We start from the raw sequence: 24,394 nt of genomic DNA, 5'->3' as shown, positions 1-24,394 counted from the left end.
CCTGATAGTCCCCAGAACTTGGCTGCACTTACTGTATTCTCCGTCTTAGTTTATAGCAACTCCAACCTTCCAATTGCTCAAGTCCAAAACCACAGATTCATCGTTAATGCTCTCTCTCTCTCATAGTCTACTCCCAATCTGTTAGCAACTCCTGTTGGCTAGATCTTCAGAAACATTTGGAATCTGACCACATCTTACCACTCCAATTGCTGTCCTTTTGGCCCAGTTCACTGTCAGCCCTTACCTGGATTATTGTAAGAGTCTTTCTTATGTGAATTTGCTCACCTTTAGTCTATTGTGCATATAGTAGCCACAGTAACCATGTAAAAGGTGAGTCAAATCATGTCATTCTTCAGCTTTACAATCATTTCATTCAGAGTAGAAGGCAACATCCTTCTAATCATATACAAGTTCCTACAGATCTGGCCTTATTAAGCACAAGCTTCCACCTCAAGGCCTCGGCCCTTGCAATTCCCTCTGCACAAAACACACTTCCCCAGACATCTGCAGTGCTTGATCCTTCACCTCTTTAGGTCCTTTCTAGCCACACCGTCTAAATTGCCCACCACCCCCACACATACAACTAACCCTTTTCTCTACTTTATTTTTTTCTACAGCATTTATCACTCTTCAGCATAGTCTGTATTTAACTTAGCTGTCTTTTTAATTGTCTCCTGTCTTTCTGTTAGAATGTGAGCACCAAGAAGGCAGGGATTTTTGCTATGTTGCTTGTTATTGCATCCCCAGCAAAGAGAATGGCACATAGAAGAAATGCCTGGCACATAGGAGAAACCAAAAAAATGTTTAAATAATGAATGAATGGAAAGGACTGAGCCATAAGAATTCAGCACAGATTGAAAGAGGCACGGAGCTCAGTATAACCCCTGATATACAGGCAACCTAAGCAGGTTCAGTGAGATTCTGTGGAGTGTGTGCACTAGTTCACAGCCCAGCATGTTCATTCATCGGATAATTCCCCCCAGTATCCCAATGTGGTGTTCCTATGCCCCAGGAGAAAATGCATTAACTCTCAGAAACTTGATAGATCATGAACCATGAAAGTACTTGTAATCAGCTGTGTAAATACAGAACATAAGTCCTGATTCCATCAGCTTTGTGATGGCACACAATTGCAAAATAAAAATCGAAAATGAAAAGGAAAAGAATAATTCGACTGTATTTTCATAGAAGCATCCTTTACTGCCATGTTATTGTATCTCACCTATACCACACAATCCTTCCTCATTATGTCACTCTCCAGTTTTGGAAGACATTACAGCCTACCAAAAAGAACATGGACCCTAGAATCAGAGAGACTTGGCTTTACATTGTGGTCACACTATTTGCTAGCCACAAAATCTTGGTTGATTTATTTGACCCTTCTTCTCTTCAATGCTTACTTGTAGTGTAGGCAGAATAAAACATACTTAACAGGATGTAGTATGTACTTCACGGTATGAAGTAGTACCCTACTTCATAGAGTAATTATGAAGATCAAATTATATAATATATATTTTTTATAATTATATATACATAATTGGCATTTAAGGCATGCTCCTTAAAATATTTTAAATTGTGAAATAAGATCAGATATAGACAGAAATCAGGGATGTGTAGCTTAGTGTTTCATCAGAAATTAAGGGTTGCAGCTTCTGGACTTCCCATATGTCTTTAACTAACTGGGGTCTATGTTTTGAAAAGACACAGGTGCATCCATAGGCGCTGTTGTAGAGCATGCTGATAGGCCTAATGCTTCCCCCTAAAGTATATATTGCAGATAATTGTTCATTGTCATCCCGGTTCTGTTTTGCATTTGAAGTCAGACTAGAATTCAGACGATATCTATGGCAGCTAAAATAAACTGGAATCAAGAACTCCACCATGACCTGAGCAGGTATGTTCACCTTGACAAGTGGTTCTGACACACACCCTAGTGTGATCATCTTAGTCTGGTTGTACAATCAGTCCTTGAAACGCTGAACACAGAAGTCCTTTAAAGAGGAAATATATAGGAAGTGTCTTTTCTCAGCTTTTATTTCTGAATTCAGCAGTATTACCTCCTCTGGGATCTATGTGGTTTTAGAGCATTTTAGTGGGGACGAAGTTAAGTGTGGCCAACACAATCTTAAGAAATTTTACTAAACTCGTGATATGCATAGGTACCATGGATGTAAGCAATGTGATATTGAAGCCTAACTCAAAGGAATAAAATTGGAAACTTATTTATATAAATACTGACTTTTAAAAATTATATTATATTTTAAATTTTTTCTAATTTAATCCTTCCCAGCAACACAAGCACCATCTCTTAGCAAGCAGTGGGTAGAACTCTTGTTCTTATTCGCATACATTATCTGCTCTATTTTCTTCCCAATTCAGACCCTTTACTTTGTTATAACAGGGAAAACAACAAAAAAGTGGTAAAGGTTTATTAAGGAAGAAGAAACAGTGACCCTCCCGGAAGATAACATAGTATAATTTAAATAGGCTTGTGCTCTGGCAGGTGTTTGGTGTTTGGGTTCTCATCTAGCTTTCTGACAAGCCAGTGATTGCCAAACTTGACTGCACATTGGAATCACCTGAGAAGCTTCAACAACTGCTGACACCTGAGAGATGATGATGTGATTGGCCTGGGGTATATTCTTGCCAAACTTGACTGCACATTGGAATCACCTGAGAAGCGTCAACAACTGCTGACACCTGGGAGATGATGATGTGATTGGCCTGGGGTATAGTCTGACCTTTGGAAGATTTAAGAGATCATCAGGTGATTTTAATGTGCAGATAAGTTTGGGAATCACTTCCACAGTCCGTGATAGGAAACAGTCATTTATCAATTTAGAATCCTTCTGAATCAAAGCATTTCTAATTTCATGAAGCCAGAGATATTGCTTAGGACATAGGTATCATCTCCAATGTCTGATATCAATAAATAAGGCCCAAATAGCTAATTTTGAAAGGCAAAGGATTATATCTACCTAGCAGCACTCCAGTAACCAAAGCATTTAAGTTAAAAAAAGGAAATACAGGTTATCTATGGGCAGCAACTTTATCATTACAACGATGCTATCTGAAGGGAAATAAAAGAAAATAGAAAGCAGGGATATTAGTTCATTCTCAAACTGCTATAAATAACTATCTGAGACTGGGTAATTTATGAAGAAAACAGGTTTAATTGACTCAGTTCCACAGGCTGTTCAGAAGCAGGGCTGGGAGGCCTCAGGAAACTTACAATTATAGCAGAAGGTGAAGGGGAAGCAAACACGTCTTACCATGGTGAAGCAGGAGAGAGGGTACAAGGGGGGAAGTGCCACCCTTCTAAACCATCAGATCCCATGAGAACTCACTCTCATGAGAACATCATGGGGGAAATCCGCCCCCACATTCCAATCATCTCCCACCAGGTCCCTCCCCTAACATGTGGGGATTACAATTCGACATGAGATTTGGATGGGGACACAGAGCCAAACCACAGTAGTAGACTTCAGTCAGTGGAAGAGCTGTGTTCCCTAAGCTGAGTATCCATATAACCTAGGTTTGAATATATCCTTTTTCAAGGTCATCCTAAAAATCAGAAAGGGGAAAATTAGGAAAATCTAGACAGGGATATGAGGAAATTAATAATTCTATGTCTAAATTCTCTCTAATTTGGGATATTTTCATTGGAAACTTGAATTTCAACCACTCACTATCCTCTGAACTTTCGCAGAGAGATGACCACTTTGCACAGCCGTGGGATGCAGAACAGGACACTTTTCCTTGGGTTTTTTTTTTTTTTTTTTTTTTTTTTAAGGAAGATGAGGTCAGACAGCCAATAGGAATGGAGCAGAGTAGCCCAATCAGAAATAAGTTGGATCCTTACAGGAGGGTTTGAGAGTCTGGGTACTCATTGCTTTCTTTCTGAGCCCATAGTCAAGATGGGAAGATGTGCAGAACAGTGTAGTCCAATAGAAAGATAATGCAAGCCACATACATACTTCAAAATTTTCTAGTAGTCACATTAAAAGAAACAGGTGAAATTAATGCTAACATATGTTATTTTACTCAGTATTTATTATAATTTCAATATGTAATCAATATAGAAAAGTATTTTTGAGCTACTTTACATTCTTGTTTTTCTAGTAGGTCTTTGAAATCTGTCATAGTCTATTCACTTATAGCTCATCTCCATTTGGATTAGCCAATGTGGATTAGACCAAACGGATTAGCCATATTCAGGGGTTCAACAGTCACATGTGGCTGCTGTCTACTGCTTTGGCTAGCACATGTGCAGAGGAAAGATAACTGGCCCTGAGCACAAAAGACCTGAGTTCTAATCTGCCTTTAAATGGTGGATTGTCTTAGAGGGCCTCTGGTGTCATTTTTAGCGCCTATGTTTTCTGGTTCAATGGCAAGTTAAGGATGCGGGTGCACTGCAAAACTGGATAAGAATGGCCAAGTCTCCACAGCTAGACATTCCCTAAGGCAAGGCCTGTTATTTCTATCTAAGCTTAGGAAGATTTAAAAAGCGTCTACATCTCTCACGGAAACAGCGGGTTCTGAGCAGAGGGTAAGTTCTTTGTCCCATAAAGCAAAAGGATTCTCTGGGATGTGATTCTAGGGAAAACCTCACTACAGATTGCCTAACCGGGAATTAAACTCTGCTATTGACCTGAGTGGTCAGGCGATGAGCAGTGTGCCGTAAATCAAACCCTTGACCCACAAACAGAAAGCAAAGCCCTTTTGATTAGTTTTGAGCAGCTATATTAAAAAGACCACTGCACACTTCCATGGTCTCTTTCATCCCAAGACTGGTGGAGTTGTGAGGAGCCATTCCCCACCCCCATTGCCACTGGCTTTCAGAGCAATAATATGCCCAGGCACAGCACAACTCTGTCTTCCCTCCTAGCCTGGGGTGGCCCTGGAGCTATGAAAAGTCTTTATTCATTGCCCCACTTTCAGATAAATTAGCTCAAATGGTTGTCTATTTAAACCTCGGTCAGAAAACTTCTGTTTTTGCGGGTGTGATACGGAAGTGGCAATGGGGAACTAAAAATTGAACTAAAATGAGAGAAGATGCACATCCCATCTGTTCTCCTGAAACTCTGTGTGACCTCAGTCTTCCCATGTAGACTTCAGTTCTTCCCCATGTGAAGCAAAGAAAGCTCTTTCCACTTTGATAGTGAGGATAGTGTTTGTGGAATTCTGGAGCATTTCACAAGAAGGTTAAAATAAATGCAAGATACAAAAACGAATCATTTCCTCAGACCCCAGAGGAGGAGCAGGATTGTAAATAACTGTCAAATCTTGGTAAGCAGTTCAGACAGAAGAGGAGTAGGGACACCAGGATGGGAAGGTCAAGGACAGAAAGGGGAGGGCTGCAAGGGAGAAGGAAGGTGAAGAGGGCTGGAGAATGCTTCCTGCTGGGTCACCAATCACTAAGGATGGCAAAGTTTGGAAACCTTGCCTTTGTTCCAGGAGGACTTGACGAGCAAAACTGATTAGCTGTAGAATATCATTTAAATCTCTTCTTAAAGCAAATCCAAGTCTTTAATCATTATCTCCCAAAACACCAAACGGCTCCAGACACACACACCAGCTTCACTGAGAGACTTGTCAAGACTGAAACAGTAATTCACAAATTCACTAAAATTCCCTGCTCCACCGAGCAGTATGACAGCTCCAGCGACCGCGGTAACATTTCTATTCAAACTGGCTTTGGAGCCGAAGCTATAAATATCCTTGCAATATTTCCTGCTTCAGAACATAAAGACAGCTTTACAGCACTGATAAAATAGAAATTACTTTCTCTCTGAGGTCTTGCTGGAATTTTAATGTCTGTTTTGCAATAAAGCAGCTCCTACACAATTTGATTTGAGGGAAAGAAAACAAACGGTCTAATTTAGTTACAATAATGACTCTTCTTGTATTGTTTGCCCTACTTGCTTCTTTGGCTGCTGGGCTGTTAAAGTTTGTAGCAGCCAGCAGAGGGGATAATGTTAATGAGAATATTAAAATTGTTTCTTTATTATTTAAAGATACATTGTCCCCATCCCTTCTCAACTCAGAGCAACTTAAGAAATTTTTTAAGGAGAATTAGAAGAAAATAAAGTTTACAGCCTTTAATAGTGCTTTGTGAAAATTGCTTGTTAGAACTGTAAAGCTGTTGACCATGATGACAGGAATTTTTAAGGCTTTTGGAGCGTAAAAGATCATAGCAGCTTTAATTATTCCATATATGTTACCCAAGTTGTAGTTAGTGCCTTCAAAGCTGAACAAAGCATCCTTTTTTTTTTTTTTAAATCCACGCATGCCCATCTCCTTTGCAGATTATATGATGTGAAAAGAAAAAAAAAAGAGAAATTTGTTTGTGCATATGGACTGTGTGCTGAGGGCTTAGGAAAATGGAGTTGAGAACGGAAGCTAAGGATGAAACAGGCTGTCTGAAGACAGGAATTAAATTCTTTAAGGTAAGTAGGGTTTGCTCAGGTGCTCAGTAATGTTTCTATAAACTAACAATGAAAAAGAAATTAAGAAAGCAATTCCATTTACAATAGCTGCAATAAAATAAAAGACTTAGGAATAAATTTAACCAAAGAGGTGAAAGATCTGTACATTGAAAACTATAAAACATTGATGAAAGAACTGGAAGAAGACACAAGTAAAGGAAAAAAAATCCATGTTCATGGATTGGAAGAATTCATATTGTTAAAATGTCTATACTACCTGAAACGATCTGTGGGTTCAGTGCAATTCCTGTAAAAATTCCAAAGACATTGTCACAGAAATAGAAAAAAAAAATCTTAAGATTTGTATCGATGCACAAAAGACCCTGAATATCCAAAGGAATTTTGAACAAAAAGAGCAAAACTGGAGACATCCACTACCTGATTAAAAATATACTACAAAGCTATAGTAATCAAAGTAGCATGGTACTGACATAGAAACAGACACACAGACCAATGGAAAAGAATAGAGAGCCTAGAAATAAATCCATGCATTTATGATCAATAGGGTATAGCAGAAATGCCAAGAACACACAATTAAATTAAAATGGGCAAATAACCTGAATAGACATTTTTTGAAAAAAGACATACAAATGGCCAACAGGTGTATTAAAAGATTATCAGCATCACTAATCATCAGGGAAATGCAAATCAAAACCATAATGGAATATCACCTCACACCTGATAGAATGACTGTTATCAAAAAGAGGAAAGATAACAAGTGTTGGTGAGGATGAGGAGGAAAGAGATCCTTTGCACACCATTGGTGGGAATGTAAATGAGTAATAGCTAATATGGAAAACAGAATAGAGATTTCCTAAAAAAAAAAAATAAAAGTAGAATTACCATATGATCCAGCAATCCCACTACTTGGTACATATCCAAAGGAAATGAAATTAATATGTTAAAAAGATATCTGCACACCCATGTTCATTGTAGCACTATTCACAATAGCCGAGATATGGAATTAAGCTGTGTCCATTGGAATGAATACAGAAAATGTGGTATATATACACAATGAAATACTATTCACACTTAAAAAAGAAGGAAATTCTGTCATAACTGACAGTATGATGAATTTGGAGGACACCATGTTACGTGAAGTAAGCCAGGCACGGAAAGATAAATACTATGTGATCACTCTTATATGTGTACTCCTAAAAGTCGAACTCATAGAAGTAGAGAGTAGAAGGGTGGTTACCGGAGGCTGGGGGTAGAGATGATTAGGGAGATATTAGCCAAAGGATATTAAACTTCAATTAAGAGAAATAAGCTCAAGAGATCTATTGTACATTAGGTGACGATAGTTAATAACAAAATATTGGATACTTGAAAATAGCTAAGAGAGTAGATCTCAAGTGTTCTCAACACAAAAAGTGATGCATGTGAGGTAATGCGTATATTAATTAGCTTGATTTAGCTAGTCCACAATGTATACATATGTCAAAATATATACCGTAAATATTTTAAATTTTTTTGTCAGTTAAAAAAATAACACATGGTTCTGACACATTTGCCAAGGGAATATATTAAAAATAGATAGTATAGGTTAGCAGTTCTTAAAGTGTGGTCTGTGGAACTCTCTGGAATCTCTGAGACACTTTTAGAGGCTTTATGAAGTCAAAATTGTTTTTTAAGGCTTTTTTAAAGAGCCATTTTCCTTTCACAACAAGATTGTGAGGAAGTTACCAAGATATTACATATACGCCCTGCCCCCACACATGCATAACCTCCATCTTTATTAATATTCCCAACTAGAATGGTTCATTAGTTACAACTGATGAACCTTCATTGACACATCACCCAGAGTCCACAGTTTACATGAGGGTTCACTCTTGGTGTTGTACACTCTGTGGGTTTAGACAAATGTATAATGATATGTATCTGCCATTATGATAGTATACAGAATGGTTTCACTGCTCTAATCATTCTCCATGCTCCACCTGTTCATCTCTGCCGTCTCACTACCTTCTGGCAACCCTGGACCTTTTTACTGTCTTCAGAGTTTTGCCTTTTCCAGGGTGTTGTGTAGTTGGAATTGTACAATATGTAGTTTTTTTCAGATTGGCTTATTATACTTAGTGATATGCATTTAAATTTCCTCAATGTCTTCTGTTTTCTGGATAGTTCATATCCTTTTAGCTCTGAATAACCATTGTCCAGATGTACTATAGTTTATCCATTTACCTGATTAAGAACATCTCGGTTGCTTCCAAGTTTTGACAATCACGAATAAAGCTGCTATAAACATCTGCATGTAGATTTTTGTATGGACATAAATTTTCAACTCCTTTGGGTAAATACCAAGAAGTGTGACTGCTGGATTATATGATTAGAGTACGTTTAGTTTTGTGAAAAACTGCCAGACTGTCTTTCAAAGTGGCAGCACTATTTTGCATTCCCACCAGCAACGAATGAGAGCTCCTGTTGCTCTGCGTCCTCACCAGCATTTGATATTGTCAGCGTTCTAGATTTTGGCCATTCTGAGAGATATGTAGTGTTATCTCATTGTCATTTTAATTTTCATTTCCCTAGTGCTATACGATACAAAGTGTTATATGCTTATTTGCCAGCTGTATATCTTCTTTGGTGAAGTACTTGTTAAGGTCTTTGGCCTAGTTTTTTGTTTTTTTTGTTTGTTTGTTTGTTTTTTTAAGATGGAGTCTCGCTCTGTCTCCCAGGCTAGAGTGCAGTGGCACAATCTCGGCTCACTGCAACTTCCACCTCCTGGGTTCAAGCGGTTCTCCTACCCCAACCTCCGGAGTAACTGACATTATAGGTGCCCACCATCACACCCAGATAATGTTTTGCATTTTTAGTAGAGATGGGGTTTCGCCATGTTGGCCAGTTTGGTCTCGAACTCCTAATCTCAGGTGATCTGCCCACCTCGGCCTCCCAAAGTGCTGGAATTACAGATGTGAGCCACAGTGCCTGACCTGGTCTAGTTTTTAATAGAGTTTTTCGTTTTCTTATTGTTGGATTTTAATAGTTCTTTGTATATTTTGAGTAACAGTCTTTTATCAGGTACGTATTTTGCAAATATTTTTGCCCAGTCTGTGGTGTATCCTTTGTATTCTCTTGACAGTCTTTCACAGAGCAGAATTTTTAAAATTTTGGTCAGCTTATTAATTCTCATTTTCATGGATCATGCCTTGTTGTCATATCTAAAAAGGCCATCTAGTTTTTTTTCTACGTCACCTTCTCGGAGTTTTGTAGTCTTGCTTTCTACACTTAGGTCTGTTATTCGTCTTGAGACAATTTTTGTGAAGGGTGTAAGGTTTGTGTCTAGATTCATTCTTTTACATGTTGTTGTCCAGTTTGTTCCAGCACAATTTGTTGAAACAATGATCTTTCCCCGTTTTATTGTCAAAACTATTTTCATAATGATAAAAAGCATTATATTTCACCGTCTTGACGTTTGCAATGATGTTACAGAGAAATTGTGGGTCAATTGTTGGTGCCTTACATCAAGGCAATGCCTCTAAGCTGCACTGGCAGTCATTGTATTCTTTCTCACTTCCCACTCACAGAAGATGGGAAGAAAGAAGGGAGGGAGAAAGGTGTAAAAGAAGAGAACGAGGGAGTGAAAGCAGGTTGGAGGAAATGTAGAAAGTGGAAAACTGTTTAATATTAAAATATTCTTGATGAAGAAGCAAAATTTCTCTTGAGCCTAGAGTTAACATATTTTTAATAGTTTGACAAAATGGAAAGTACATATGAAACACATAAATGCATAGCAAAGTATGACGGTTGTCTCAGGCCAAGCAATTGTGCAACTGTGTACATTGTGAGCTGAGTTACTTGCTCTTTTCATGTGTCATTATTTATACTAGAATGACCTATTGACCAACAAGCAATGATTATTGAGACTTGGATATTTGGCAGACATTTCTTTGAGAATGAATTAAGCCTGTTACTTCAAAACAACTAACAGTATTTCTCCCTGACCAATGCTAATATTTGTGATTTCTCTTTTTTGGGTGGGGGGGTGTTGGCTGGGGGAACAGAGTTTCGCTCTTGTCGCCCAGGCTGGAGTGCAATGACATGATCTTGGCTCACTGCAACCTCCGTCTCCTGGGTTCATGAGATTCTCCTGCCTCAGCCTCCTGAGTAGATGGGACTACAGGCACCCACCACTACACCTAGCTAATTTTTGTATTTTTAGTAGAGAAGGGGTTTCTCCGTGTTGACCAGGCTGGTCTCGAATTCCTGACCTCACGTGATCCACCTGCCTCAGCCTCCCAAAGTGCTGGAATTACAGACTTGAGTCACTGTACCTGGTCAATATTTATACTTTCAAGCAAAAATTAGAAAACTGGAAAACTGTATCTGATGCCATAAACTTGACAGTTTCCCAACAGTTAAGGACATTTTTGGGATGAGATTGGTAATGACATTAATGAATGAGATGTTTTTGATATTGGACAATGAAATATGTCAACATTTGGAAGATCTAAACAATTCAAGGATCCAATACTTTCCATATCACCAATACACGGTGATACAAATCATACTTGAGTCATGTGAGTAAAAGATTCATTTGATGTACAAAATAGACCAAAGGAATTTGATGCAGCAAAGTGTAAAAATTAATACAGTTTCAGATTCCACATTGCAATAAATCTTCAAGAAATTATTTGTTCAGTTTTGGCCCAGTACAGTGGCTCATGTCTGTAAGCCCCGCATTTTGGGAAGCTGAGGCAAGAGGATGCTTGAGGTCAGGAGTTTGAAATCAGCCTGGTCAATATAGTAAGGCCTTGTCTCTGCAAAGGAAAAATTTAAAAATTAGCCGGGCCTGGTGGCATGCATCTGTAGTCCCAGCTACTGGGGAGGCTGAGGTAGGAGGATTGCTTGAGCCCAGGAGATTGAGGCTACAGTGACCCCTGATCATGCCGCTGTACCTGGGGGACAGAGCGAGACCCTATCTAAAAAGACAAACAAACAAACAAACAAACACCACACAAATAAACAAACAAACACAAAAAAAGAGAAACTATTTGTTCAGTTTTGGTGTAATGTCAAAGAAGAATATTCACAATTATATTTAAAAAGCTATTAAAATATTCCCCTTTCCAACTACATATCTGGATAAGCCTGGATTTGCTTCATATACTTCAACCAGAACAATGTATCACAATAGATCGATTGCAGAAGAATATTTGATAACATAGCTGTTTCTTATTAAGCCATAAGTAAAAAAGATTTGCCAAAAACAATGCAATTTTCTCATTCATTTTTTTGTTTGGAGCTAACAAAGGGGCCTTGAGACCAAGAGGTTTGAGAACTACTACTGTAAGTGATTCAGAAGACTTTCAAAGTGTCACTCAAATTTTACTGACTATGCTGACAGATTATTTCATGTTTTCTACTAATTTTTCTCAGGACTAGCTCTGTTCAATTATTTAGTCCTTTATTTATATTACTTCACCAAAGCTTAAGCTTTGTGGAGCAAACAAATACTATTATACAGAGGACTCTTAACTGTGAAGGTTTCTGAATCCTGGGACCTGCCCGTCTCTTCTTTTCCTTCTCTTGTTACCAGGCTCCATCCTGTTTTCTTGTATAAAGTTATCCAGTGTTCTGGATGCATTTGCAAATCCCATACAAGTCCACTAGTGCTCTTTCTATTAATGTATCCACAGAGACATGGCCCTAAGAAGGAAATTTTAGCCAAATATGGAGGAACAGCCATTCTTGGATACTTTTCTTCTAGAAGAAATAAAACACAACCCAGAGACCTCAATATAGACAAGAAATGCTTCTTTGAATTAAAAACAAATTATTTCGCTGATCATTTCCAAAGGCTTCCTTTGCAGGAGTGGTAAGAAAGGGCAGATACAATGGCTAGACTCCATGGTGTGACTTCTGTGTCACAATCCAAAGCTTCTCCTTGGTTAAATCATTTCAGGGAACATAATGTGTGTTACTGTGCATAAAAAACTAGGCTGGATGTTAAAAGATACTGGTTTCAGTCCTGGTTTTATTCAAAAATATTAAGACTATTAAATGTACCATCCACAGAAGATGGTAGATTTCTTTTCTATCTGCTGGGTAGTAAATAAATGAACAATGGACTGGGAATATTGAAGAAAATACCTCAAGTGTTTGGCAATGCTCTATTGGCAGAATATTAGTATGTAATTTTGCATTGCTATTCGTATGAAATATTGATGTGGGAGGGGGGCTGGGAAGTGCTGGGTAGAGAAGGGCTGGTCCCTGGCTAGGGGTCCAACCCCAGGCCTGTGTCCACGGACCTAGGTGAGAACAGGCATTTCTGTTTTTTGTGCCTAAATGTTGCATTTTCCAAGACCACCCTGGCCCACCACACCCCCATCCTGTGCCTATAAAAACCCCTGAGACCCTAGTAGGCAGAGACACAAGCCGCTGGACTTTGAGAGGAACACACTGACAGAAGAGTGGCTGGACATGTAGAGGAGTGGAAGAGCACACCGACAGACACCAGCAGACACCAGCAGGCCATCGATTGGCAGAATGACGTGGATGCTAGGGGAATCTGGCAAGGGCAGGCAGAGGACAGTCTGACCTCTGAGCTGCCTGACTCCAGAGGAAAGCCATCTTCCCACTCCATCTCCCTTCTGGCTCCCCACCCATCTGCTGAGAGAACGTCCACCATTCAATAAAAACTTGCACCCATTCTCCAAACCCATGTGTGATCCAGTTTTTCTGGTAAACCAAGGCAAGAACCTGAGATGCAGGGAGGCTTCTGTCCTTGCGATAAGGCAGAGGATCTAACTGAGCTGATTAACACAAGCCGCCTATAGACAGCAAAACTAGAAGTGCATACTGTAACACACGCCCACCAGGCTTCTGCTGTAAACATTCACTCCTAGACCCTGCTGTGTGGTTGGAGCCCCACCACCTGCCCATCTGCATGCTCCCCCTAGAGGTTCGAGCAGTGGGGCACTGAAGAAGCTAGCCACTCCACCCCATCATACACCCTGTGAGGGGGACAAGGGAACTTTTCCCATTTCAATATGTGATGCTGGGAAAATTGATAATTGCCTTGAGTGAATTTCTTCATTTCTAAAATGTTTCCTCATTTCTAAAATGGAAATTTCTGTGCCTTCCTGGTGCATATCTTAAAACTATAAGGTGCAGTGGAAAAAAGATAAAATTGGGAAGCCAGAGTGCTTAGGTTTCAGCTTTGGCAAGAGCCACTATCCGCCAACTGACCTTAGGGAAGTCATTTCCCCAGTCAGCCCCTTTGTTTTCTCAACTTTAAAACAAAAGGAGTGGGCCGAATAATCTAATCTCTTAGGTTCTACCTAGCACTAACATTCTCTAGTCTAGAATCACCTATGATACCAGAAGTGCTAAAACTCTTTACCAGATTACATATTATATTCAAGACAGAGCGGGGCCTAGAACCAAGGTTTTCTAGTACTTGAGTTTACAAGGATTTTGTTCTGTCTAATGAGGTGTTCCCAGATAACCTGAACTCCTGAAAAATTCCTCCTCAATGAGTCAACCTTAATGATGAAACACTGAAAGCAAGAGGTCTCGGCATGAGTAAAAAAAATTACTTTTTTAGATAAATCTGGAAGGGAGATGCTATCTCCCGAGAACCAGCTGTCAAGAAAGATTTCAAATATTTACTAATTCTAATGGGTTGGAAATGCCCCAGCAACATTTGTCCTGGTGTCATTTTCTTAGTTCCAGTCCCAACAGCAATCAAGACATGCAGGGGAGTGTGGCAACAATGAAAATAAGGAATTAGTCAATCTTTCTTTCTCCAACTCTTCTTAATGGAGGAGCAGTACGATCAAGGATGTGGCAGAAGAAAGACCTGAGATATAATATATGATCTATGTTTTATGCCCATTTTATTAAAACAGTAATGGAAATCGAGTTATTTAAAAAAATGAAAACATACATTTCCTTTGAGCTTAGATAGCTTTTATTTTTCATCCAAATCACTTGAAACAAAATCCATGTCTATATTCATCTTATATATGAACAATAAATCAGTTGCTTTTTATTGACTGTTCCTCCCCACTTTGCCATGGTAATGGTTAGTTTCTGCACAGTCGATCAGATCAGCCAGGCTATTGATTTGATTTGGTCTTTGAAATGGTCCCTGAATTAGGTAACTTTATGTTTTTTGTCTTTTGAATGAAAATCATACTTACCTAGTGTTTCTTTAAAATGTGGTCTGTATACTACCTGCATCAAAATAATCAGTAATGGTTGTTATAAATGGAGATCCTAAGGCCTTCCTCCTACTCCTTCTAAATCAGAATCCCTAAAGGTGGAGATTCGTAAATTCAATCAACAAGTTCCCCAGGTGATTCTTCTGAAGGTCACCTGTGGAGGTCACCAATGTCCTAACTACCAAACTGATACCATCTTTACAGTCTTCATCCTACTCAAACTTATTGCAGTATTTGACCCTATGGATTACTTCATTCTTGAAACTTTCTTCCTGATTTCAGGAAGATACTAAAGTCTCCTTCTCCCTCCAACTCACTTCTCCTTATTTGTTTTCCATTATCATTACTTCCTTCTGCTGGTTCTCAAAATGTAGGATACATTGGTTGACCATCCCACTGAGACAGCATCTGAAAGAGAAAGGTGGCTCCCAAAGCAAAACCAGGGCACTGTTGAGAATGAAAAGGAGAATAGATGTTACATAGGTAACAATAAAACTTGTTCACTACAAATCTGTGCATTTTGAGATCCTTAAGGTCAAGAACCACTCCCCATTCATATCTGAATCCTCAACCCTTAGCGTAGGGACTAATACATAGAGGGCTTTCATTCAATCCCTGGTGAATTAATGAATGAATAAATTAAATAAATAAATTCCACAACACTAATTTTGGGATTACTAGGCACTAACTTTGCTATTTAAATAGCCTCTTAGTCACAGTCTTTCTAAACCATCTTCAGAAAAATCTTCAAAAAACTAGATATTAATCAATTTGATCTTTCGGTTAGAATGGTTAAATGGATTCAGATATAAATGTATGCCCTTGGAATTCAAGTACTTCTTTTATGTGTTCCCAGACTATTTTCTTTCAGCACCAGCCTCTAATTCTGTCACAATACCTTATACTACAGGCAAATCATGCCATTCTTCCTTCTAGAAATACTTTACACGTCCTTGCATCTAAATATTTTTCTATGTAAATCCCTCAAACATAAGTGATTTTCTCAAATTCATCTTTGACAGAAAAACAATCTTACTCATCTTTCAAATTTTATTTTAGATGCTGCATTCTATGATCAACAGTTATTTATCAAGTTCCTTCTAAGAAGCAGTCACTGAGTTTGGTACTGCAAATAAAAACAAAGACTTGTCTGTTGACTTCATGGCTCTGGAGTTTAGAAATCACTTTATTAGGCAAACCTTCTCCCCCAGGTTTTCAAGTCAGCGTGTAGTACCTCTGGGTGATGTTTAATACATCCTAACCTGTATTAATGCAGCAATTAGAATGTATCCTATTCCTATGACAAGGGTGTAAGCTTTTTAGTGGCACAGGCCAAGTGTCATATAGTTTGCTAGCTCTCAGTATTTTCATAGGAGCTGCTCAATAAAACCTTGATGCATTTGATTTGACTTAATTTATTCCGATCCCTTTAGCTGAGAGATGAAGAAAGTGAAGTCCAGAGAGCTTAAAGAAACTACTCAAGGTCAATTAGCTAGTTAGTAGCAGAGACAGAGCTAATGCTTTTATTTCTTGAAATGCTCTCATTCAAGTTTAAAAATTAGTGTGCGAGAGGAGACCTACTTATCCCTTTCACATTGCATGTTTTTTGCTAAATCCCTGTCACCTTCATGTTTGTAAACAAATTGTTATTTTAGGTTAGTCCAAGCTAATTCCTTTTCTTTATTTCCATGTTTTTCTCTGCAATTTCTTCAGTCCTGTCACACAGTATCTCTTGCAGTATGCATTGAGATTACACGGAGCATTCCAGCTGCAGCCACATCATGATTTTGTATACGGAATGATAATAATGTCTATACATTCCCAGCCTCCTTTCTGATCATGTCCAAGTAATTGCTGGTCTTTTGGCTGTAATATCAGCCTGTGGAGCAAATATTGCAGAGAATGAATGCAAGGCTCCAACAACCCTGTTACACATTGTAACTAATAGTGAATCCATCATCATGTAGGTATCATGTGTATTTATTTTTCTTTCTTTGAATGCGTTTCCTGTACAAGCTCACATGGAAATTCATGGGCTAGATATCTGCTCAGTCTCACAGCCTGTAATTTACTCACATCAGCTTGGTGTATTACTACGTGGAATGGTTTAGCTCCACCTGCCTTCATTATGTGCCATTTTCAAAATAATTTCTTAAAAATAATATTAGATACATTCCCAAATTAACATCCTGGAGGTTTCTCTGTTATTGTTGTAACATACAGGAAAAGCATTTTTAAAAATCTACCTTTTGTTTCTTGTATAAGGTACTTTATATGTCTTATACTAGTATATATACGGTATAAGTGCAAGGTACTGGCTTACAGACAAGCTGTCTTCCCTTGTTCATTCTATGCTTAATAAGCTCTAAAACATCTCGAAAATTGACAAAAGTTTCAAGGATTTTTGTAAAAGTATGCCCATTGGCTTTCCATGTGCATATATTTACCAAGTTTGCCAAACAGCTCTAGTAGATAAATGAGAGGTGATTTTCTTTTCCAGAACCACAATAGGTAATGTTTACTTTTGCCTTCAGTGGACTTTTCCCATACTACAGAATCTTCCAGCTACTTAAAATAGGAATTACACAAGGTGTCCTGGAGTGCCCTAAAAAGCGTCTGGAGCAGTGCCTGCATTGTAGTCTTTTCCTTCCCCTGTGAAACTCAAGTTAGGTGCCTTTGGTGCCAGGAAGGACAGGAGACCCAAGGATTGCGGTCTGGTTCTGATTCTGCCACTTGTTGGACTGATGAGTCACTTCTCTTTTCTCCATTTGCTCCGTTGTAAACTCAAATATTTGCAATAAATTGTCTCAACGACTTTCTCTAGCTTTATTTTTTCAAAGATTCTAAAAATCTATTTTGGTTCACAGTTTCACATTCGCTATTCATCTTTCAAAACATTTGGTAGTCTGAGGTCTTTACCTTGTCTGGCTCATCAGTTAATGCTGCAACATCCAGTACATTTATTAAGATTTCATTGTGTGCCTTTTATGTCTTTACAAAAAAAAAAAAAAAAGAAAAAGAAATGAATTGGCCTGTGACTGCCTTTTTGAGCAAAAATCAAGATGAACAAATCTCTCTTAATCTCTGAATGCATTTTTAATGCTCTGGTTTTTTTTTTATTCTTTTCTCTTGGTATTTTTTGTTTCAATTTTTGTTTTCTTTTTTGCTCTCTCCTTTCTTCTCATTCTTTTTTTTTTTTTTTTTTTTTTTTTGTGGTAGGAACTATAAATGGTTTCAAATAGCCTCTCCCTTGTTTCGTGCTATTTATATTTATACTCACAGAATTAGAAAACATTTTGGAGAGACACTATGTTATAATAGAGAGAACATCAAACTTTTTTTTTTTTTTTTTTTTTTTTTTGAGACGGAGTCCGGCTCTGTCGCCCAGGCTGTAGTGCGGTGGCTCCATCTCGGGTCACTGCAAGCTCCGCCTCCCTGGTTCACGCCATTCTCCTGCCTCAGTCTTCTGAGCAATTGGAACTACAGGCGCCCGCCGCCACGCCCGGCTAATTTTTTGTATGTTTTTTTTTTTAGTAGAGACGGGGTTTCACAGTGTTAGCCATGATAGTCTCCATCTCCTGACCTCGTGATCCGCCCGCCTCGGCCTCCCAAAGTGCTGGAATTACAGGAGTGAGCCACCGCGCCCGGCCCAAATTTTTTATTAAAAAGCCTTAATTATGTGATCTTAGGAAAACTACTTAACTTCTCTTACTCTCCATATGCAAAACAAAGATTATAATAAAAATAGTAAACACTTTTCTGAAGACTAAACAAGAGATACTATAAAGCACACTGCAAATTTTTCTACCTAAATGTTATTTGTTATTATTATTACACAATCCCCTGAACTTTTCATAGGCTTAGCTCTCCCTTGCAAGCTGGTGCTTGAATTCAGTTTTGAATTCTAGTTTGCACCCCACACGTTTCATTTTTAAAAGGATAGCCAGAGCAAGCCTTCCTATTTCCACGTGGGCCATCTTTCCCTTTTAAAAACACAATGCCTATGCTCTGACAAAGGCCTTTTTCCTATGATAGCCATTTGGCAGGGGTTTTGTCTGAGTGCCTGTTCAAGCAGAACGTGTGATTTACTGTTGGTTGCGAAGGTGAAAGATTTTGACAAGTGGAGAAATGGAGAAAGTCTGAGCTTTGTTCATTAACATGCAATCTACTTTGTATGTGTGTACGGGGTGGAGACAAAGTAGGGAGGGTTAGACATACGAGTTATATACTTGAAGTGTAATTTGGTTATGGAAACAGATCTGTGTCTGGCAGAAACACATGGCACCCTAGTCCTCAGGCCATCAGTGTTTGGGAAGCTTGATTCATTTAATTGGTAAATCATCTGTCTTGCATTGTTCTCCACCAGTATTATCTGTGAGGCAGCTGCCCACCTTGGCTAATTTAAATATGATTTAGCAGGATAGCCTGCTGTCCCTCCTGCCAGGACATTCAGAGCGCCAAATTAATGTTGATTGGCATTTCCCACCCAGGATTGGTGATTCATAGATAAGATTTTGTTACTGATCTATGGCAGGAAGAGTTAGACAGGATATCTTTATTGCTGCCTTTTCATTGAAGAGGGTTTGGCCCATTCCCCATTTGCTAATTTTCTTCATTTGTCTGCAAGATCCATTGTGTGAGCAGCTGTCATGCAGGTGGGGACTCCTCAAAGCATTCTGGGAAAATGTCCACCATTCCAGGCTGTTCTCCTGTTTGTCTTTCTGTTGTCAAAAAGGGCAACGAATCCTCTAAGTGACTGGGGAAATTATCGTTTCACCTTTTGGGAAACCTGATGAGAAGGTGATTTATTTGATTCAGCCAACATACTTCTAGATATCACCTTTTATGTGTAAAACATTGTGCTAGATGCTGTGCGTGACAGATATGTGAATCACAAAGTATGCATTTAGAAAATCAGTTTAGATATGTCTGCAGATAACCAACTACTCTTAGAAATAATCAAGAAAATTTTAGTGATATTTGTGCCTAAATATTTATCTAGTTTTCTTGCATAGATTCCAATCCTTAAGCCACTTCTCTTTTCTGTAATTTTCCCTAGAAGTTATTTTAATTTTCTTCCCTCTTTCCCTTTTTCTTCCTAGCTTTTAAAGTTATTGTTTTAAAAAGTTAAATATAAAAAATTACATATGATACAATAACACTTATGTGCTTACCACTAAAATATTTTTCACATTTGATTAAGAAATTTATTTTTAAAAGAATATGTCACTGCTAAAATTAAAGTTTTCTCAGTTCTCCTTTGTCTTCCAATGTCCTTCCTTTCTTTACAGAAGTTAACACTATCATGAACTTGACAGTGAATGTGATAGTGATGTGTATGTATCAAATCCACATTTTTAACCTTAACTGCATGTGAATCTATTCATAAAAAATATACAGCATCATACAGAATTTTTAATTTATAAAATTTATATCATACAGTAAACTTCATATTGAAATTTGCTTTTTCTCTCAATATTATGATGAGCAGATCTGTGTCATTTTATATAGATGGATAGATAGGTATAATCTACCTTATCTCTTTTAATTACTGAATAATATGTCCCATACCACTTTATTTATCCTTTCTTTGCCTAATGGATATTTTCTTTCTTCTACTTTTTGTTTTGTTTTGTTTCTGCTATAACCAACAATGTTTCAATGACTATCTTTGAAGATAGCTTCTTTTGCGTATGAGGAAGAATTTATCTGGGGTATATACTTAAAAGTAGAATTGCCAGGTCATAGGTTATACAAATATACAATTTTACTAGATATTTCCAAACTGTACTTCAAAACAGTTGTGCCAATTTATATTTTTACCAGTACTGTTTGAGAGTTATCATTTTTCCTTTTCCCTGACAAAGCTTGATACCTCTGACATAAATATCTTTGCCGACCTGATGGGGCTAAAGAGTATCTTGTTAGTATTTGAATTCTGATTAGATGTAGGTGGGACTTTTAAAATATTTATCTTCTCTTTGGGCTTCATCTTCTATGAATTGCCTTTTTGTATCTTTCATTCATTTTCCCATTTGTCTTTTTCTAAATTGATTTGTAAAGTTATTATATTTTGAATATTAATGTTTTGCTTGCTATATATGCTGTAAATATTTTCTCTTAGGCTGTGGTATAACTTAATTTTGTTTATGGCGTCTTTTATTCCACAGAAATTTTACATTTTGAAGGCTTCTATTTTATTATTGTAGTTAAGAATGCTTTCTTATTTCAAGCTTTTGCTGTTTATTCTTATATTGTATTCTAATACTTTAAAAGATTTTTTCACATTCAATTCATATTGACATTTGGAGTTTGTTTTTGAGTTTGGTTGAAATGAAAATCTAATTTGATTTTATTTTTTATATGAAAAGACAAGTGTTTCAACATCATTTCGATCTCAACTGATTTTATATATCTAATCATATATCAAGGTCTCAGATATGCTTAGTTCTCTTTCTAAACTCCTAATTGTATTGCATTGACTTTTTTTTCCCATCACTACACCTATAACATATTATCTGAATTTCTAGATCTTTATCAAAATATTTGATATCTTTTAGGATAAATTTAAAATAGCAATTTTGCCTTTATGAGTGTTCCACTATTCTTTTTTACCTTAAAAAATTTTATGACAATTAATTTTCACTATCAAGTCTTTGCTTTTGCAAATGCTGAGGAGTTGCAGTACCTCTGCTTCAGAATCTTTGTACTCAAACGGGTCACATACCTTTGACTCTTCTTTGTGTTGATATAAATCCTCTGCATTCTTGCTCTTACCTTTTTTGTCAGCCAAAATAGCCAATGCAATCTTTTTACCAGAGCCTGAATCTTTGTGTCTTGGATTCTAACCACCAACTCAAAAAATCCTTTTGCTATTTTTCCCAAGACATATGGAGACAACCATGGGTTGGCAATAATTCCCGGATTTTCTCAACAAACATATTCTCTGAGTTCTCAAAGCGTGACTTGTTGCAATGATACTGCCTAATACAAAACCAAAACAAAATCAAGCATACAAACAGTACAAGTACTAAGAGAAGCTGATATAGAGATGAAAATGAGAAGTAAAGATCTGTGAGAACTCGCAGGAAGGTGAAATTACATTTGGCTGGAGCAGTTGAAGGAATCTTCAGAAATATAATGATATTTTAGTTAAAACTTTGAAAATAGGCCAGATTTTCAGACAAAGAAGTGGAAAACAGCATTCTTGATGTAGGGAAATCAAGAGTAAAGCTGTGTTAATAGGATATAAAAATGGGATTCTGTCAAGTATGGCTCAAGAGCAAAGAGTAGTTCTAGACCACATATGTGTGATTTGCATAGAAGCTGTCCAAGAATCAGTTTCATGGAAAAAATAACAACATATTTTTATTACCTGTACATTCAGTCTATAAAAGAGATTGGAGAGGTCCAAAGAAATTGAAAGGGATTTTTATAGAGAGATAATTTGTTGAAATGCCATGAGCTTCTCTCCCCCACCATCACCCCACTCATATGCACATAATGGAATAGATGTGGGAGAGTACTTACCCCTCATCTAAAGACAAGTGAGAAGGACTTCAAAGTTGTGTTAATCATGTAGTTTTAATTTTTGCATTTTTATCTTTGACATCTTGTGGCCTTGCTAACTCTGGAGGGACTGCCTTTCCCAGGGCTAGCTAATTCCTAGAGGTAGCAAACAATTCAATTAGGACTATGCCTTGCATATGCAAACCCACCAATCTAGAACTCATGCCCTCAAGTGCCTTCTTTATCAGACTCTCATCTTCTGGGGCACTACTCCCCTGCCCTAATCATGCCTGCGCCAGACAACTACAACCTCTCCACACCAGCCTGCTGAAATTATTTAAACTAGTTAATCCTAAATCTACTTACCCTTCTTAATGGCTCTTTCCTGCAGAAACCACAATAAAGCTCTTGGACACTTCTCCACTTCGTTCCCTCTGCCTCTGACAGACCCTAGTGTTTCCCTGTGGCCCTGCATGGCCTACTTTGCCTCCTGTGTCTGGCGATCTGTGAGTATAACAAACTCTTCTTTCATCATTTCCATGTCTGCATGTCTTACCATACTAATGAAAACAAATCCTGTGTGCTCTTAAGACAGAAGATTATTTGTCGAGTTTGGTATGGAGAATGGGTCCATAATGGATTGAATTCTAAAAGAATTCAGTAGGGCCTGTGAATTCTAAAGGATAAGTAGAATTCCTATTGGGAAGTAACTGTGTCATTAAGGTCTTCTAAGAAGCAGATGCCAAGATGGGCTCAAATGTGCAAGATATTTGTGGAAGAACCACCTATGAAGGACAAAGGAACAGAGAACAAGAGCCTTCCCCCATGTCTAATACCTGTGAAAGGAGAGAGAGAAGGAAGAATTCAGTAGGAAGAGCCTGAGGCTGCTGCTTAGTTCTGAGAAAGTCTCAGCGAGGCTGATGGAGATCCCTTGAGCTGAGGTTGTCCATTAGACAAATCCTGCATCAGGTAGTACTGGTTGTTTTCTAGTAACCCAGCCATGCTCAGTCTTTATGCAGGAGTAGCCCAGGAGAGTGTGGCCTGCGATAAATTCCTTGATGAACACAAAGTTGCAGCAGCTCAGCTATGCTCGTCACAGCAGTTTCTTTTAAGGGAAATCAGAGTAGAACACCTCCATGGCTATCACACCCAACCCAGATTGTGCATTTGCTCATGAACTAGATATGGCGACATGAACAATAGGTGATATTTCCCAGGAGACTCCTGGAGGTGCAATGAGATCTCTGCAGTAAGAGGTTGAATGTGTACCTCTGGATATTCATGGATGAGGAGGGAAGGAATCTTAATTGGCTAACAAGAGGAGATACATAAGGATATGTTAAGAGAACTGGAGGTAAGAGATCCTCAGTGTTGTGATGGGGAGGAAGTATATTTGAAAATTCCACAGAGCATCCCACAGAAGAAGGAATCAGTATCATATATAGAGATATATGTCTTTCTCTCTCTCTTTCTCTCTCTTAATATCTATCTATCTATCTATCAATCATCTATCAGTCCATCTGTCTATCCGTCTGTCTATCTGCCTATCTATCTATCTATCTATCTATCTATCTATCTATCTATCTATCTATCTATCCATCCATCCATCCATCCATTCTATCTATCTATCTGCCAAGCTCAGAGAGTACTAATGTCATCTTAGTATAGTACTAGTCCAGTAAGACTTTTTTGCTCCCTTATCTTTTTTTCCCTCTACCAGCGCTGGTCATGTAGAGTTCATAAACCGTAATTAGCATCTCGGACAGGAAGAGATCGAAAGACAAAGGAGAGACACAGGAAATAAGCAGAAATGGATTGTATCCCTTTCACCCTTCAGAATTCTCACTTGCAGAGGTTCAAAACACATTTAGGATTCTCCCTGAAAAGAATCTAAAATTTAAAATTTTACTCTAGTGTATTTCCAGTGGTATTTAAGTCATCAGTGATGTGCTAACCTTTGTAATAGATCAATGCCTTATGCATTCCTTTAGCTGGCCCTCCTCTTAATCCTTCCATGTTGTCTGATCTCAGGTCTTGAGTCCTGGACCTCACTATTTCCATCCTATCATTTAGCCCCATTTTGTATCTTTTTAGCTTCTTATTCAGTTTAGATTCCATTTTTCATCTCTTCATCCTGTCTTTTGATCCATCATTTCAGCAGCTCACTAGCAACATATTCCATATGTGCTTTTGAGTATCATGAAGAAAATCATGCAATGATACAGATGC

At 38.0% G+C, this 24,394-nt stretch overlaps 1 long non-coding RNA gene across 1 annotated transcript; it reads right to left on the bottom strand.

Annotated features, from left to right (window-relative positions):
• Positions 1 to 21,394: 21,394 nt before the first annotated feature.
• LOC105484890 (uncharacterized) lies at positions 21,395 to 22,775 on the bottom strand. Its single transcript, XR_011613595.1, has 3 exons — positions 22,532 to 22,775; positions 22,187 to 22,321; positions 21,395 to 21,640 (listed from the first exon to the last, which is right to left on the bottom strand). It is a non-coding gene; the product is annotated as an uncharacterized lncRNA (long non-coding RNA).
• Positions 22,776 to 24,394: the final 1,619 nt, after the last annotated feature.

This window comes from Macaca nemestrina, chromosome 1 (genome assembly GCF_043159975.1).
Source record: "Macaca nemestrina isolate mMacNem1 chromosome 1, mMacNem.hap1, whole genome shotgun sequence".
Taxonomy (NCBI): Eukaryota; Metazoa; Chordata; class Mammalia; order Primates; family Cercopithecidae; genus Macaca; species Macaca nemestrina.
The sequence above is the reverse complement of the archived record's forward strand: the minus strand, read 5'-3'. Positions and strand labels throughout refer to the sequence as shown.